The 17,135-nt window shown below is 40.4% G+C and overlaps 1 protein-coding gene across 5 annotated transcripts in view; it reads right to left on the bottom strand.

The window, feature by feature from the left end:
* Positions 1-17,135, bottom strand: part of PLCB4 (phospholipase C beta 4) — a 335,443-nt gene that overhangs the window by 190,289 nt on the left and 128,019 nt on the right. For all 5 annotated transcript variants that reach the window (XM_075596024.1, XM_075596022.1, XM_075596021.1 and 2 more), the window contains one exon: positions 14,893-14,955. The gene's annotated coding sequence lies outside the window, so the exon portion shown is untranslated. The remainder of the gene's footprint in view (positions 1-14,892; positions 14,956-17,135) is intronic.

Raw genomic sequence — 17,135 nt, 5'->3', positions numbered from 1 at the left:
AATACAAAGAAAAAACAGGGAGGCATCAATCTTCTTCACATCCCCTGTTTCAGTGGTCCTGTGCTGGGAAACCCATGCCTCAAGGACTAAAGAAATTTAACTTTTTGGGAAAAAAACACTGGATACTGTGCACTGGAGAAAATCTGTCATGAATTATGCTCATTGTTTCAATAATCTCAGACGCCTGAGAAATGTGAAAGCTTGCAGAAGACACAAAGGAATGCTGTGTGCATCATCTGATTATATCATGTTTTTTTTTTTTTTTTGCAACACGTGGTACATGGAAAGAAGAAACTCTCATATTTTTTTTTTATATGGCCAATTATGGTATGTTTTTTTCCAAATCAACAAAGAATGTGGATCCATGCCTTTTGATTAGGATAACCGAGCTCTGAAGTGGGCAAACGTGAATCTGAATCAGCCAAACGAGCCTGTGTCTCAGTACCTAAAATAAGATTGTCATTTATTCAGAACACCGATTCATTAGTCATGTAATGTTCCACTTATATACACAGCACAGTGCACAGTGGGGCTCTTCAGCTGGCGACGCGCAGAGGACCTCAGTGTGGCCCTTCGACTCTCAGGTGCCCAATCAACAAGTATAAAAATAGCAGGAGCAAAGTGCAAATTTTCTCAATCAAACTTACTTTAACTATATATTGCCATGCCCAGTAGCACTCCGTTTTGACACTCATATGCAAATATATATATTGTGGTTGCTTTGGGGGTATATAAATTAGGAGCTTACTGGTTTTCTCTGTTTTGCAATCTTGTCCAGCTGGTCACAGCTGATTAAGGGAGGGTGGCTCCTCCTTCCCAGGTTCCAAGCTCACCACCATCCCACTATGCTTCCAAATGGTTAAGGATCATTCATTTTCCACACACGCAGGTCCATGCATGCAGTTTGGTTGCGACAAATCTAATTCAGAGTGCTTTTCCTGGTATTATACAGGTAAATAAGAGCTTCAACCAAACTAAGAACTATGCAGCTAATCAGAACAGCCTTATTATAAAGTTTTCTTCCTGGTATTATACAGGTTATTAAGAATTTGATTAGTGTTAGGACCTGCACATATTTGGTCTACCTTGGCGTTTGGTGTGCAGGCTTAAGATACTTTGGCCAAAGAATCAAACTAAATGATCATATGTTTTTAGTTTAGATATATATATATATATATATATATATATATATATATATATATATATATATATATATATATATATGTACGTACGTACGTACGTACGTACATATATATATATATATATATATATATATATATACATACATACATACATACATACACATATATATATATATATATATATATATATATATATATATATATAGCAACTGTAAATATTACTGTATGTTCATTTGCATGTCTTAGACAGGTCTGCAACCCTGTCTTTCCCCATTGTGGCCCTACTACTACCACTAAATCCTTTCAGATCTGGCTCCTTTGGACAACTGGTTGACGAATCCTGGTGTACAATATGACAAAGTCATGTTTTTATGCCAAATGGGTCTCTATAGCAGCGCTTTAAGAACTTAAATGAGTTGTATGGTACTGAAGGGGTTACACAAATATAAATGATAAAGCGCATTATAAATGATCATATGAATAGATAATTACTATACAGAAAATTAAGCATAAGAAATGTTTATCCAAACTGAAAACACTATTAAAGTTTGTATTTCAATAATAAATGGAATTGAAATATACAACATTACATATCTGTGAAATCCTCAGATTATTTCTGAGATTGCAATAATCTTTTAAGTGGTAAAATAAAACCGCCTTAGCTACATTTAATTAAAGTTCACAGCTGGCTTTCCAAAAGCAAAACATTGGCATTAAAAGCAATAAAGAGGAGGCAAATTATACTTTATGCAATGTAAAAATAGAAAGTCCTTTAATTTGATTTCACCGCACTTTCAATCGTCCATAAAAGTAGTGCCATATTTGGTTTTGTAGCACTCACATCTAACACATGGAGTTGCATATCTTATATACACGGCGTTGCCCGGGATTTCATGTTTTATATGTTTATAAATATCCACTCCCCTTCTCTCTCCGCTCACCCTCTCTCTCTCCGCTCCCCCCCTCTCTGTCCCCATTCCCCTCACCTCTCTCTCTCCCCCGTTCACATCAATCCGGTCCCCCCCTTCACATGGATCCAATCCACCCCCCCCCCCCGTTCACAGCTCCGATTCCCCCCCCGTTCTTAGCTACAGTCCCCCCACAGCCCTTGTCCCCCCTGAGTCTCCTGGAGTACCCTTCACTCTCTCCCCCGGCGGGCGGGAGGGTTGCTGGCGGCTCACTGTTGGGGCGGGCGGGAGTGTTGCTCGGAGGCGGGTCACTGCAGGGGGGACGGGAGGGTTGCTTTGCAGCGGTGGCTCACTTCGGGGGGGTGGGGGGGTTGCTCGGCGGCGGTTCAATGGGGGGCGAGTTGCTCGGCGGTGGTTTGGGGGGGCGGGTTGGTTGTCGGCAGGTTACTTACTGGGGCGCGGGCGGGTTGCTCGGCGGCGGCCCACTGCGGGGGTGGGCGGATTGAGTGGCGGCTTGCTCTGGTCCCCCCGTTCACAGCTCCGGTTCCCCTTGAGTCACCTGGAGTACCCCTCGCTCGGTGGGCGGAGGGTTGCTCGGCGGCTCACTGCTGGGGCGGGCGAGAGGGACGTGATGTCACCCCGCCTCGGTGACAGCCAATGAGAGCCAAGGCCCGTCCCGTAGTCAGCTGAGAGCCAAGCCCCACCCCGCACTCAGCCAATGGAAGCGCGCACAAACTCACAGACAAACAGATTTTGCGTTTTATATATATATATATATATAGATGAAATAAGGTGAAAGCGCTAAGCATGCAACACTTTTAGTGTTTTTTTTTCACAACCACGTGAATGTTTAATAGCTTCTAACATTTCGACCAGGAAATGTATTGCCAGAAAGCACAGCACACATAAGAAAAAGTGATATGTACTGCTTCATTTAGTGTGTCGTTAGCGTATTAGTTTTAAAGGACTTAATAATGTTACAGTGAGTCCAAAATTGCAGCAATTTAAATGGAAATTTAAGGAATTATTTACTAAATTGACAATAATGGCCATAATTTAAAGTTCTCACAAAAGTTATTTAGCATCAGTATTTCTCTGGAGTCGAAAACTGATCAAGGATTTGCCAGTATAGTGTATTATCGTAAGGTTAAAAAAAGAAAACTATCTAAAGCCCTTATTCAATATGGTGTGAATCAGCTTTCCCATGTTGGAGACGTTTTTAGTCCTATTTATGTGACTGGAGCTGATCTCTTCTCGAGCGCTGGGAAGTGTTTTCACAGCATCTTGAACAGCGGCATAAGTGGGACCACCGCTTGACAAGTCCTATTTTCTGCAGGATTTACTTAAAACAACCATATTCTTACAGTCTTGGTGCTGTTTCAATAACAAAAACATCAATGTAGACTGTAAAGAACTTGATTTGTGTGTAATGTTCAATAACGTAATTCAAGGACTAGCAGATTTTTGTTTTTACACTTGACTGAAGTTTCTACTGGATTAATTTAATCTTTAAATTACAGTTTAAGTAATACTTTGATGACAGCAACTCCGCCTACTTAAAGGTCAGCAATTGTACGGAGATCTAAAAGATAACCTATTAGGACTATGAAACACCATTCTTTATAAACATAAGAAGCTATGGGATCTCTTTCTCGGAAGGCTTCTTCAAATTGCAGAGCACAAACACTGGAGGGGCCACTAGTTGCAGATGAATTAACGGCATGTCACATGGGATGTCCCAGATGGTTTCCTCATAGAACCAGGGAGAGGGAAAAGCCAGTTGTGTATGTAATTCTTTAATTACAAGAGAATTACCTTCAACCTTATTTTCATTTGACAATGGTAACTTTTACTGATTGGTATTCTTTTGCTTCCTTGCATAAATATTATAAATACTGAGACCTAAAATAGGCACCCAATAACTCACCGCCAATGCCCTGCCAGACAGGGAAAAAGGCTGAAGAAGACTTTTTTTTAATTATCTTTATTTTGCTACACGTCATTTGTATACTCCCTAAACGATCATTTATATCATGATTGAATGCTGCAGGCTAATACCATATTGATCTGAAAGTGTTAGCTAAATGTTGAAAACACACCTAAAACTGTGCTACATTGTGCACTTAAATGAGCAATATATTGTTTGTCTTAGATCTCGCAGGGAAATTGTTATGTGTTGAGCAGTAATATTGTGACACAAAGGGTGTTATTTATTAAAGTGCGATAGTCCTGATCGGCTATTAAAGCCAATCACAGTTTCGTTAGTAATCCTCAAAATATTACAAAATTCCTTCAGTACTTAATGTTATAAACAATCTACGCAGGAAGAGATTAATCCCCACAGAATCCTACACTACACCGATCCGCGTCTGGTCTCGTTACAATCAATGTCAAATCTAATTTAATAACCTTTAGAAAGTACTGTAGCTCAAGGAATTCTGTTGTGAGCTAATAACAGCGTCACTATACCATTTACATGGAAGAATATTCCGTTTGATGTAGAAAGTTTAAAGATTTCTAATCTGCAACATCACAGAACATGTTTGACTGATTGGCAAAAAGCTTATTGCGTGCTGCATATATATTGTCTGTTACACTTTTTATAGAGATAATATCTTTAAATAATCTAAATTGGGGTGACATTATGGATTGAGTGATTAAATATAAAGAAATAACCCATTACAAATATATGATGGCCATACATTATATTCTTTATGTTTGGCTATTCTGTCACAATTGAAAATATATATTACAAAAGTACAAACTCATTTTATTTGTCTACAGCAGTGGTTTACAACCTTTTTTTGGTGATGGATCCCTATAATAATATTGTGAAATTCTGAAGAACCCCAACCCTCTCTAATAGCGCATCTGAGATCATGAAAAAGAGGAGTGAGTGTTTACAGCGCTCATGCTCAAAGTGAATAATGTAATATAAATTATACTACAGTGACTACTATAACTTTTGCTTAAAAGTGAGGCTGCCTAGGCAAAAAAATGACCAACACAGATCAAACAAACCTAACAACAAATACAAACAGCCGGCACCTAAAATAAAATATCCCAGTGAATAAACTCTGACCAAATGAAGAGTCCAATCACGGTGTTCAAACAGTTCCTGAGAAGGATCTTGACTGGAGTCTCACAGCACATACAAACAAACATGAAAGAAACAGGACTGAAATCACAGGCTCATAGGACAAATCTCCTTCTTTTCTTTGTGTTGGACCTCTTAGGGGAACGCCACACGAGTCCTCCGGAGCTCTGATGCTGCTCTGACGCACACCGCCACCGCGCTCGCAGACCCGCTGGTCACGTGGTGAGCGGATGATGTCACTAGCTAGAGCAACAGCACCAAAGGTCCCGGAAGCCAGTAAAGCTCCTGGCACTCATAGATAGGAATCCCCTGGCTGATCACAGCTCTATGGGGGAATGAGCTTGTAATGCCCACATCCTCAAGAATAAATATAACCACCCTGTGCGTTTCGTGACGGAAGTCACTTCGTCAGGGGCATCATTGAGATCAGATGCATTGTAAGGAACCCCAATCCTCTCGAATAGCGTAGCTGAGATCAGATGCATTGTAAGGAACCCCAATCCTCTTTAATAGTGTGTCATCAGATGCATTGTAAGGAACCCCAATCCTCTCTAATAGTGTGTCTGAGATCAGATGCATTGTAAGGAACCCCAACCTTCTCTAATAGTTCGTCTGAGATCAGATGCATTGTAAGGAACCCCAACCATCTTTAATAGTGTGTCATCAGATGCATTGTAAGGAACCCCAATCCTCTCGAATAGCGTAGCTGAGATCAGATGCATTGTAAGGAACCCCAATCCTCTTTAATAGTGTGTCATCAGATGCATTGTAAGGAACCCCAATCCTCTCGAATAGCGTAGCTGAGATCAGATGCATTGTAAGGAACCCCAATCCTCTTTAATAGTGTGTCATCAGATGCATTGTAAGGAACCCCAATCCTCTCTAATAGCGTGTCTGAGATCAGATGCATTGTAAGGCTGCGCTTATAGTGACAGCGACGTCGCTTCAAAACAAATGTGTTGAAGCCGTTGCGTGTATTCATACCAGGAGCGACGTGGAAGCGCAACGGAGTGACGGATTGGTCGCGATTGCTGGAAGTCACTTCAATTTGATTTTTCCAGCAAACGTAGCGTGATGTCAGCGTCGCCGTCGCCGGTACTATAAGCGCAGCCTAAGGAACCCAAACCCTCACTAATAGTGCGTTTGAGATCAGATGCATTGTAAGGAAACCCAACCCTCTCTAATAGCGTCTGAGATCAGATGCATTGTAAGGAACCCCAACCCTCTCTAATAGCGCGTCTGAGATCAGATGCATTGTAAGGAACCCCAACCCTCTCTAATAGCACGTTTAAGATTACGTGCATTGTCAATTTTTCTGTATTTGTATTTTTCTGTATTTGGTAAAAATGTTACCTGAAAATTATAGGGAACCCTTTAGGGAAGCCTGGGGAACCGAAGGCTTCATAGAAACCCTGGTTGAAAAAAACTATTCTACAGACTTAAAGCAGAAAACTGCTGTTGTGGTTTTCTGTCACAGAAAAGTTTTCTTTCCCCAGCTAGTTTGGAGATATCAGCGATAAATAGGAAGAATATTTTTGGTATTTCACAAATCACTGATGGGAGCTGACAACTCTGCACCTACAGTACAAATCTACTTAGTACCTTCAAATCTGCCAGGATTTGACCAGGTAATATTGAATAAGAAAATTGCGGTTCACCAGCAATGCATCTCAATCCATTAGTGAAAACCCGTAGTAGTGGCACACCTGGTGCTGTATTGGCCCACATAATTTTCTTGTAGTCCCTCCCACTCTTCACTATTTTAGAGATATTGCCCAGGCCTCACCTAGTTGTTCACATGCAGGGCCGCCATCAGCTTGTACAGGCCCCAGCACCTTGAGCCCCATGGTTATTAAGCAGGGGGTGCGGAAAGGTTGGGGAGAGAAGGAGGGTAGTGGGCTTTCGGCCCAGCAGTGAAGGAGGGGAGCACTGTCCCAGCCAGTAGGATGATCATGGAAGGTCACGATCAGGGCCCTACGTCTTTTTTAACTAATCAAATAGTAGTGAGATTGGCAGATTCATTGCCATTGTAACTAGTAATGCTGGGGGAGTCATGACAAGATCAATGAAGAATTAATAATTCTCTGTGCTAGCACCACTTTTAACAAAGCTCATTAACACCAATTTAAATATTCCCAAACTGCCACGAATATTGAACATATACCACATATAAAATACAGCAGATAAATAATGCCCACTATCATCTCTTCTTTTATTTTCTTTCTATTGTCAAAGCCAACAAGCCCCAAACACATGAAAAAAAGTAATAAATCCCTCAATTTCCTGATCGCTACCTTGCTTTTAATTCTGGCTGCCCTTAGTGTAGATTGTGATCAGCATTCAGCAAATCAAAACTGGGAGGTTTTGTTGACGATGAACCATTTTCTTTCTTTTCATCTTCTCCAAGACTGTTTCATTTCCCATCAAAACCTAAATGATCTATTTTGTAACGTTAAGCAGTTAATGACATAATCACCTATATAAAGCATCCAAAAGATACAGACGTAGCTAGACTTACAGCCTCGTGCTGCAAAACACCAAGTCTAAACCCCAAGCATTTATTTCCCTGCAGCTCCCTTACAGCTGACAAATATCGTAGGCGCAGATATTCGTGCGCTACCTGCCGGCCACACGTATGAACAGCAGTAACAATTATAATTCTTCTGGCTGACCACAGCCAGACTGCAGACCAGCCTTGGCACGCCCGCAGACGAAGCGCCGACAACAAAGTGTTCATGTGGTTGTCATCTCGCACCTTCTCGCGGTCATAGGTCATGTAAGTCTTACTGCTACATCTGTACGGAGATAATAATTGTTCAAGACCAACAACTAATAGGCTCTGTCTCAAGACCCGCTCTCTCTAGCAGTGAACCAATTGTATCTAGTAACTGCCCAGTCAATCATATTCCAGGAACTACATTGCCCAAAAGGCTGTGCAAGAACTGAATTAAATAGCCCAGTGCAAGAGATTGATTACAAGAGAACAGATCGATCTGCAGCTTAGCTAATCACTTGTCAGTGTGCAGACTGTATTGATGCACATATTGAATGGGATTTTTTTATTTTTTATTTTTTTAAATGGCAACTTAAACTGCAGCTTTAAGCAACCTAAAACTAAAAGTACTCACCAAAATGCACTGTATGTGATGTGCTTATAATAAGGTGTTATCTTTGTATAATATTTTACATTATAAACTTGAAAGCAATTAAAATAAAAGGGATCCATTAAAAATTGAAAATGTTCAAATATATAGAAATTCATGTTTAATCATTCTTCTGAAATATGAGATTGCTGCAAGAGACGTACAGATCTGATCTTTATCATATGTAAAAATGACTAATGATGTATTTAGGTGACTAAAACACCGCAATCTCCTCTGTATTTCTGACGTGCACAGATCCCTGGGCTCTGGGATGAAAATCTAGTTCTAGAAAACGTACAGAAATGCGGTGTGTGGATTTACTGTACGTTCCCAGCATCAAATAGTTTAGCAATAGTCTATGTGAAAGCACATTTCCAGGTGATAACATTGAACCAGTGTTTCAGATAAAAGTAGCAATAATAATTCACACATCAATGTCTGTAAATGACAAATATTAAACAATAGCTTAACAATAGCTTTGGAAAACAAGTACATTAAGAATATACACGTTTTTGGCAAGGCATGTTATATATTTATCATGCATGCATTTTATTTGGTAAAGTAATGAAGACTTTGCTTACTTGGTAGAAAATAATCAACGCTGGCTTTTTAGCAAACAGAACTCAGATGTTGCTTCGTTCTGATGTCATTAATCTCCATGGAAACATTCTAAGAAGGGCTGCAAGTCAGTGATAGGTGCTGTGACCGCACTGCACACCAGCAGAAAGGAAGGAAAGAAAAAGGCCTTGTGCCTGATGTACTATATTCCTGCTGTGTTTTGTTGCCTGGCTCAGGAGAGTAAGTTAGATGTTTTTAACAGTTCTAAAGAAAGATGTGCCTTACATGTAGTCCGCTATCAGTTAGCTCAGAATGCAGCATTAATATTCATGGGTCATCACTGTATAATTAAGGGTTTCTGTCACTTTACAAACCGGGCACACTTGAGTTTTCAAACTTAGGGGCCTATTCTATAGACCTCAATAAGCCACTTATCGAGGTCTTATCAGCCAAAATGCCTACTGCTACTTCAGTAAGCCTCATAAGTGGGCGATAAAGGCATAAATCGCCATTTTTTCAGCCGTCCAAAACAGATCGCCGGGTGAGCGGCGATAAGCCACTTATTGGCAGGTTCTGAAACTCATGCAATTCTAGTAGCCTCGATTAGTTTATCGAGGCGAATCCTCACGCCAAGATAAACGAACCCCACCTATAAAGAACTTTAGGCAAGGAACGTGTGCTCGGAGAGTACGCACGCTGGCTGAAGTAAAGAGCCAGAAACGTTTAGAACTGCCAGAATTTTTTTAAGTAAAAAAGTTTAATTGAGACAGTTAGGAGTCAAAATAGGCAATCAGATAAGTGCACAGGTAAAATAGAAAGGTACGGAAAATAGTACATACAGTACAAAAATCAGTAAATCAGTAAATTGTAGATGAATATAGTATCGGGAGAGCAATAGGCAAGAGAGAGAGCGAAAGAAAGTGGGAAAGAGTGAGAGTAGAAAGGAAAACACACAGAAAAGCCCATGAAAGACACTAGTGACCTAGGTCACAAACAGCATTAGTGAAGTACACAAAATAAAGCCATGGGGCACGCAAGTCAAAGACATTAGTTAGATACAGTAGCGACATACTTTATCGCACTAAATGCCGGCGGCATGCCGGGATCTACCCCAGCTGCCGCCAGTAATAACCGCGCGCCGCCGCGTTTCCCCCACGCACCCCCCCTCCAACTCGCGCGCAACTTATTATGCTTCCGGACCCCGAGCCCGGCTTCTGCTCTGCCCCTCTGCTTCCCCGCACCCCCGCTTACCTTAATTTGATGTCCAAGGGTGTCGGGGAAGCCTGGGGAAGCCGGGGAAGACGGGGAAGCCGGGCGCGCATGTGACTGTGACGTCACAGTGCGCCGCCACGCGCCGCGGCTACCCGCTTCCCAGCCTCATACAGCCAGCGGCATTTGCTCGAATAAGAGCTGCCGCTGCTGTACATTAGCTATTAGTGTCAGAAAAAAAAGTAATGATGGATAACCAAGACCAAAAAGAGTTCACCAACGAGATCCGGTTGTTCCAGGAGCTGGGGAATGTCTCCAGAGAGCTTCCACGAGCTTTGCTTACCCAGCAAAGTTGATCAACAGCCATCAACACATAATTATTACGGTCTCAAACCAGACTGCAAAAGGCTAATGAAGGCCTACTTTGCTGCTCTTCAAGAAACCCTCCAAAAATATCATAATTAGAGTATCTCAAAGAATATAACGCAAATTAAGGTCTGAACAGGTGAATTAGGAAGCTGAACTCCCATTTAAAGTAAAGTAAAGCTCTACTGGGTAACCACTGTGGTGAGGTTAAAACGGTGTGGAGTGAATTACAATGTATTATTTTCAGAAGTCTATTTAAGTTTATTTTAAAAATATATACAAGTACTGTGTGGTTTCCCCACACTCAGAATTGTTTATCTGTTCGGCCTATCTCTTTGGGTGTCTGGTAGATTGCAAGTTCTTTGTGCGGGCTGCTCTGAGGAGGGTTGCTGAGGGAGCCACATAGAAACATAGAATTTGACGTCAGAAGAAACCTAGTCTGTCCATTTTCCCATCTGCTGTAAAACCGCAGACCCTGTTTAATCTTACTTTCTTCCATATGACCTATTGGGTTTGGAGTTATGAATCCTTTTAAAATGTAATGGTGCACTATGTGACTCCAAACCTAATGTGATGTTTCTTATGTGTTCCAGTATCCTCACTCCCAATAGGTCTCATGTATTTAGGATTAGAACAAGTAAACCACAATTGGAGAGGTGGTAACAGAACATTACATCTATCACAACGTTAATCCTTTTGGATACACCAATTAAATACACTACAACCACATGGTTTAAACATGCATTTTGATATTAATGCTTTTCTGTATGATTCATATTCAGCATTTGTCCCTTTCCACCATCATTTTTATATTGAGACACGGTTTTATTAATGTGTAATCACTTTTATATTTATTAATCCCCTAAATTATTGGTCGTTAGTATCGATTATAGATTACACTTTCCTTATAGCTTTCTCTATTTTGCAACACCATTTATAATAGATCTTTTAAGTGGAGCAGGATATATGCTACTTTCCTTTATTCAGGCTAATATTTTTGATACATTAATGTGTATATATATTTATATAAATTGGTATTTTTTCATGGTTTATTCTAATGCATTGATTCTTCTATTTTAGGTTATGTCTGCATGTGGATGTTTGTATTTTTCTTTGGCATTTTTTATTTAATATATGTAATGATTTTATATATTAAGTTTATTAAATGTTAGTTTAAATTTAGATTAAATTTGCTATAGATGGTTTTATGTAAGTCGATGTATAATAAGTTCACCACCCTAGAGTGACACTACTTTTGGTACCTGTGAAGTTCTTTTTGTACTATCAATCATATCCCTGCCTGCAGAGTCCATCGGAAGCAGTGCAGGGTTTCTCTTTGTTTAAATTTTTGTCGGCTTGATCGCCGGTGTGACGCGGGATGTCATGACGTCACTGACGTCATCCGTGATGACGTCAAACACCAGTGATATCGGAGGGAGATTTAAAAGAAGAAGACAGGCACAAGGAAAATTAGAATTTAACTAATGATGAAGCTCTTTGAGTGAAACGCGTTTGGTGAGCGTGCAGAGCTAATTACAGACCCCCAAAGTGTTTGGTTAACTATTCTGAGGATCCTGGGCCAGTCCTTTCCCCTACCTGGATTTGGATATCGTTTTCTGTGGGTGGCAACCACAGATGTTCATACCAGTGTTGCAGTCCTCCACTACCATTTGACCCAGGGTGGTCCAATTGCCTGTACCTACAGCACTTTTGTGGGTATTACCTTTTTTACTATATATAAAAAAACAAATGTCACTATTTGTGTCCTCTCTGTTCTGTTCCTTTATATATTTATTCCTGTTCCTGATTCCTGTAACTCAAAGTTTACTTGAAGAATCTTATCCTGAGTTGGTGACACGGAACAAACACACCGCCTGTATTTATCTTCACATTTGTGAGTGAGAAACCTATGCAGTGTCACTGTAATGGCTAATTAGCTGTACAATATTGCACTATATTCTTTTGGGGGGTTTTTTTCACGTCATTTTGGGAGTATTTGCGCTCTTTTTTTTTATTGCTTTAGTTACCTGTTTTGGACTTTGGATTGAGTCCTTTTTCTGGAGCTGCACTACTTCCAATAGTAATATACTTTTGTCAATATATCTCAAGTGTGCCCACAGGGTTTTTCATTTTTATTTTAAACATTGTGTGCGCTTGAACTCTTTCTTTGCCTCATGTCAGTCAATTGATGTAAAATAGGAAATATTACTTATACAGCTTTACCCCGATATAGTGCGGTCCTCGGGGGCCACCCGCGACCACCGCGTTATAAACGGTCGCGGAAAAAAATGGCCGCCGGTTTAAAAAAAAAAAAAATTGTGGTGGTACCGTGTCCCCCGGAGGGGGAAAGCTGAAAACTCTCCCAGCGTTCCCAGACCCGGTGGGGCAGCAGCAACAGCACACAGCACTTACCCGGCATCTGGCAGCTCTTCTCCCTGTCTCTGCTTCCTGCTTCTGCTTCTGTCTTGCGAGAGCAAGCTCCCTTAAAGAGACAGTGTGTCTCTGTGTGTCTGTGTGTGTGTGTGTGTGTGTGTGTGTGTATTTGACTGTGTGAGACTGTGTGTGCAGTGTGTGCAGTGTGCTGTGTGTGTGTAGTGTGCTGTGAGTGTGTGCAGTGTGCTATGAGTGTATGCAGTGTGCTGTGCAGTGTGCTGTGTGTGTATGCAGTGTGCTGCGTATGTGTGCAGTGTGCTGTGAGTGTGTGCAGTGTGCTGTGAGTGTGTGCAGTGTGCTGTGAGTGTGTGCAGTGTGCTGTGAGTGTGTGCTGTGAATGTATGCAGTGTGCTTTGAGTGTGTGCAGTGTGCTTTGAGTGTATGCAGTATGCTGTGAGTGCATGCAGTGTGCAGTGAGTATATGCAGTGTGTGTGCAAAATAAAATTTTAATTTTTTTTTTAATTCGGGGTCCACGCTCAAACCGCGTTATAGCGGATCGCGCTATAACGGGGTTGAGCTGTATGTGTTAATAACTAGCTTGGATCAGTTTAATCTTTTTTTTTCTTCTGGAACCTGAATTATGCACTAAAACACCCATCTTGCAACATGCACCATAATTGACCAGTGCAGATAAGCACTAATGGCATTTGTATCTACATAATGTATCATCAACCTTGTGTGCAGGATTTTACAGATTTAGCATTAAACAAATAAAAGTACAGGGGGTTGTTGTACAATCAAGGGGTAATAGTGGCAGACATAAACAGTCCACTTTGAGATAAAGGAATCCATACCACTAATAGCTTAAAGACCCAGGTCTTACAATGCTAGACTTACGAAGGTATTTGGAGTATGAGTAAAATGTATTAGGTTTATGCTGCATGTGTATTTAGACAGGTTACCGGCGTGTTTTTCCAGTCTAGTGAAAAGCTTTATTATTTTCAGACAAAATCAGAAGATGGGTGGAAAATAAATTTCACAAGCACTGATTGGAAGGGAATCCTAAGGTATAATTTGGAGTCAGCAGCTAAGCCAAATAGGAGAGAAAGTTGGAGACCTTCCGAGCAGTAGGCTTCACAGCATATTGAAAAGGAGCCACAGGGAATTAGTTGTATAATGTGGAATGAAAGAACCTTCATGGATAGGAAGAATGCATTGTAGATAATATGGAATGCAATTAAAATCTAACAGACTCATTCATAAGTAGGAAAGAAGTAGAGGCTGATCTTCGAAGTGAGATGATTCGAATATCAGCCTTTTGAATAAATTATAGCAATGAAAGCTGCGATACAAAGAGGTACAAAAGGTTATACTAGCCAAGATGGGAGAGAATGGGAGCATGTTACCGCTATCGGGCCAAAACTGAAAGATTTTGTAGCATACATGCTTGGTAGTGACGATTGAGTTGTTCAGCTTTTTTTTTTTTTCAACTTTGGAACATTTTATGTAAAAGATCATCAAAAATACTCAGTTACTGATAATACAAAAAAATCTATTATTTATTCAACTTTGTCAGTTTTCCCCAAAGTCATCTGAAGCCATCCCAATCTTAACAATATAATACATTTACAATAGATATAAAACATGTATTAATCAATGTCATCCTAATAATATAATAATAATAATAATAAAACAATATTCAACAATATAAGAAACATCTATACTGTACTGTCATTATTACAGGCATAAGTCTAATGGCAATTGTAGTCATAATTATTTTGGGGCTTGCCATTTTATCCCAAAAATTAAATGATGACTTTTGGGTAACGGTATTTTCACTCTTATAGTATTTGTCACTGATTTTTTTTTATGATAAAGCTGATACTAAACAATCTTTGATTAGACCTGTTCTTACAACCTAATGGAAGATAAAAAAAAAAACTCGCTCAAATTCCTCCCAGATCCAAATAGGACCCTTCCCATCATATTTGCCAGACTACATCTCATTAAACTGGATTTAGATTTGAAGATAGTGGTTACCATGCACAAACCCTGCTAATTCTTCATTAGATGTAGCCTACAAAAGGTTACCTACCAACTGGAACGTGAGCAGCTTGATAACAGCAGACTACTTAATCAGAGGTGCTTGGTTCTCCAACTGCAAAACAGAAGAAAACATAAACTAAATATTACTAGTCCACTCAATGTTTTAATAGTATTGCCCCGACAGAATATTCACAAAATTCCTAACACCTGAATATTTAACTTGCCTGAAAAAACAGGGTGGTAGGAATAAATGCATTGAAATGAAAGAAGCATTGCCCCAGGATCTCATAGCAAATTGGAAAAGCACTGCGAATCCCAAAAATGACAAAGGACAAGCTATTTCTAAAATACTGAATGTAATAAAAAGAAAGAGCATTTGTGGGGACTTCAATTATAGCACTTTCAGGCCATTTTTTAACCTTAATTTTATTTATCGTAGTGTAAACGTGCAGACTGTTTTTAGTTAAAAGGGCTATTGACTTGGTTTTATTCATATAATTTGAGTTGCACTGAAGTACCTGATGTTCTAATTCAGCCGGAAAGAGCCAAATGAAGTTGACAAGCAAGGAAGATCCTGGGGCAGTGCAGTCGCAGAGGATGTGTGCTTACAAGGGGACCTTTTCAGACTTTGTTTTCTTGAAATTCAAACTAAAGGCATTGCTCTTTTTCAACATATTTCCTCTAGACCCCCCAAGTAAAACAATGCATCCTCAAATAAACCCAGTGAATCACTGTTTGTAGTACGAGCTAAAGCTTTGCATCAGGATAAGGAAAATCAACATACATTAGGTACTTATAGCATCAAGAAATAAAATAGAAATAGTGTTTGTAGTGTACATGCTGAAGATGTACAGTACCCCACTAAGAAAGTTAGATCTCCTATCTGTATCACAGACACCTATATTAAAAGTGATGCTACCAGTACATTGTGTAACTCAGTTGCATACAGATGCCAAACTTTTCTTTGTAGTTCTAAGTATTCGTTTATTCCCAGTTCGTTGGAAACCCCTCCAATTAGATGGTTTCATTTAGAAAATTATGTAGAAATACATTTGCTATCATGGATTTGCTAGTGTGTAAGCATGTTATTGTTAAGCCAGTTTCTTACACCACTACACTGTGCCCTATAATATCTTAGCACCTTCTACAGAAATTATAGTAACAATCTTCTGTTACTACTAACAATGGTTTGATTTTATGCAGTGCAGAAGTCAACTTGGAAACAAGATCATTGTACGTAGCTTCAACCAAAGCCTGATCTATCAAATTGAAAGAGACATTTAGCAAGGACATGTTGACAAATAAAGATGTAGCCAATGTCATTGCACCAGTTATGGTGCGGTAAAGCAACCAAATCGTGCAATTTTCAAACAGCCCAACAGTAATCCTTTTGGACCATCTGCAGGGACAAAATACCACTACTCACCTTTCAGATGATCTGCGCAGCAGTGTCCAGTCCCTGTCTGCAGCCGCCTGGATCCGTATCCCTTGCTCGCTGAAGGTAAGCAGGGCTGTATTTCCCTCCCACTGGATGATGTACTGCACCGACACACTTTATTCGAGCAAATACCCAGTATGTACCTGGCAGATACCTGGAATGCGCCGCTCCTCACCTCTGACAAGCCCCGTTGCATTTGCCTTCCCAGCCTGGGTTCATGCCTGGCTGACGGGCGGCTGATCTGTTAAATGATAATGATTAGGATTTAATAGGCTGCAATGCTTCGCGTGTCTACCAGATGGCATAAATTCATGAATTGTAATGCAGTATATATATATATACTGTGCAGTATTGCAGCCAGCGGGAATAAAATGCTTCAATCCCTGCTTGGAAAATACCTCAATGCACTCGGGCAGAAAACAGTCACAAACCTCAATACACCCGGGTATACCCGAATTCGTGGGACTAGCCGAGCTCGAATAAAGTGTGTCGCCAGTGTACTGTAGATGTCCTTATATTGGGCTCTACAGCATGAGGGGGAGACTATAAAACTATATTTGTTCTTCTACATCACCAAGAGGTCTGGACAGGACTGGGGGGGCACTGTCTAGCCCCCTTGAAGTTGTAGATGACCAGATATGGCCATATAGCTTCCCCCTCATAATGTAGAGCCCCATATAAGGGCATCTACATCATCCAGGGGGAGGGAAATACAGCCCTGCTTACCTTCAGCGAACGGGGGACATGGATCTAGATGCAAAGGTGGCTGCAGACAGGGACCGGACACGGCTGCGCAGATCCTCTGAAATGGCGCTATATGTAGCTATATGTATACATATATACATACATACAAG

This window comes from Ascaphus truei, chromosome 4 (genome assembly GCF_040206685.1).
Source record: "Ascaphus truei isolate aAscTru1 chromosome 4, aAscTru1.hap1, whole genome shotgun sequence".
NCBI lineage: Eukaryota > Metazoa > Chordata > Amphibia > Anura > Ascaphidae > Ascaphus > Ascaphus truei.
The sequence above is the reverse complement of the archived record's forward strand: the minus strand, read 5'-3'. Positions and strand labels throughout refer to the sequence as shown.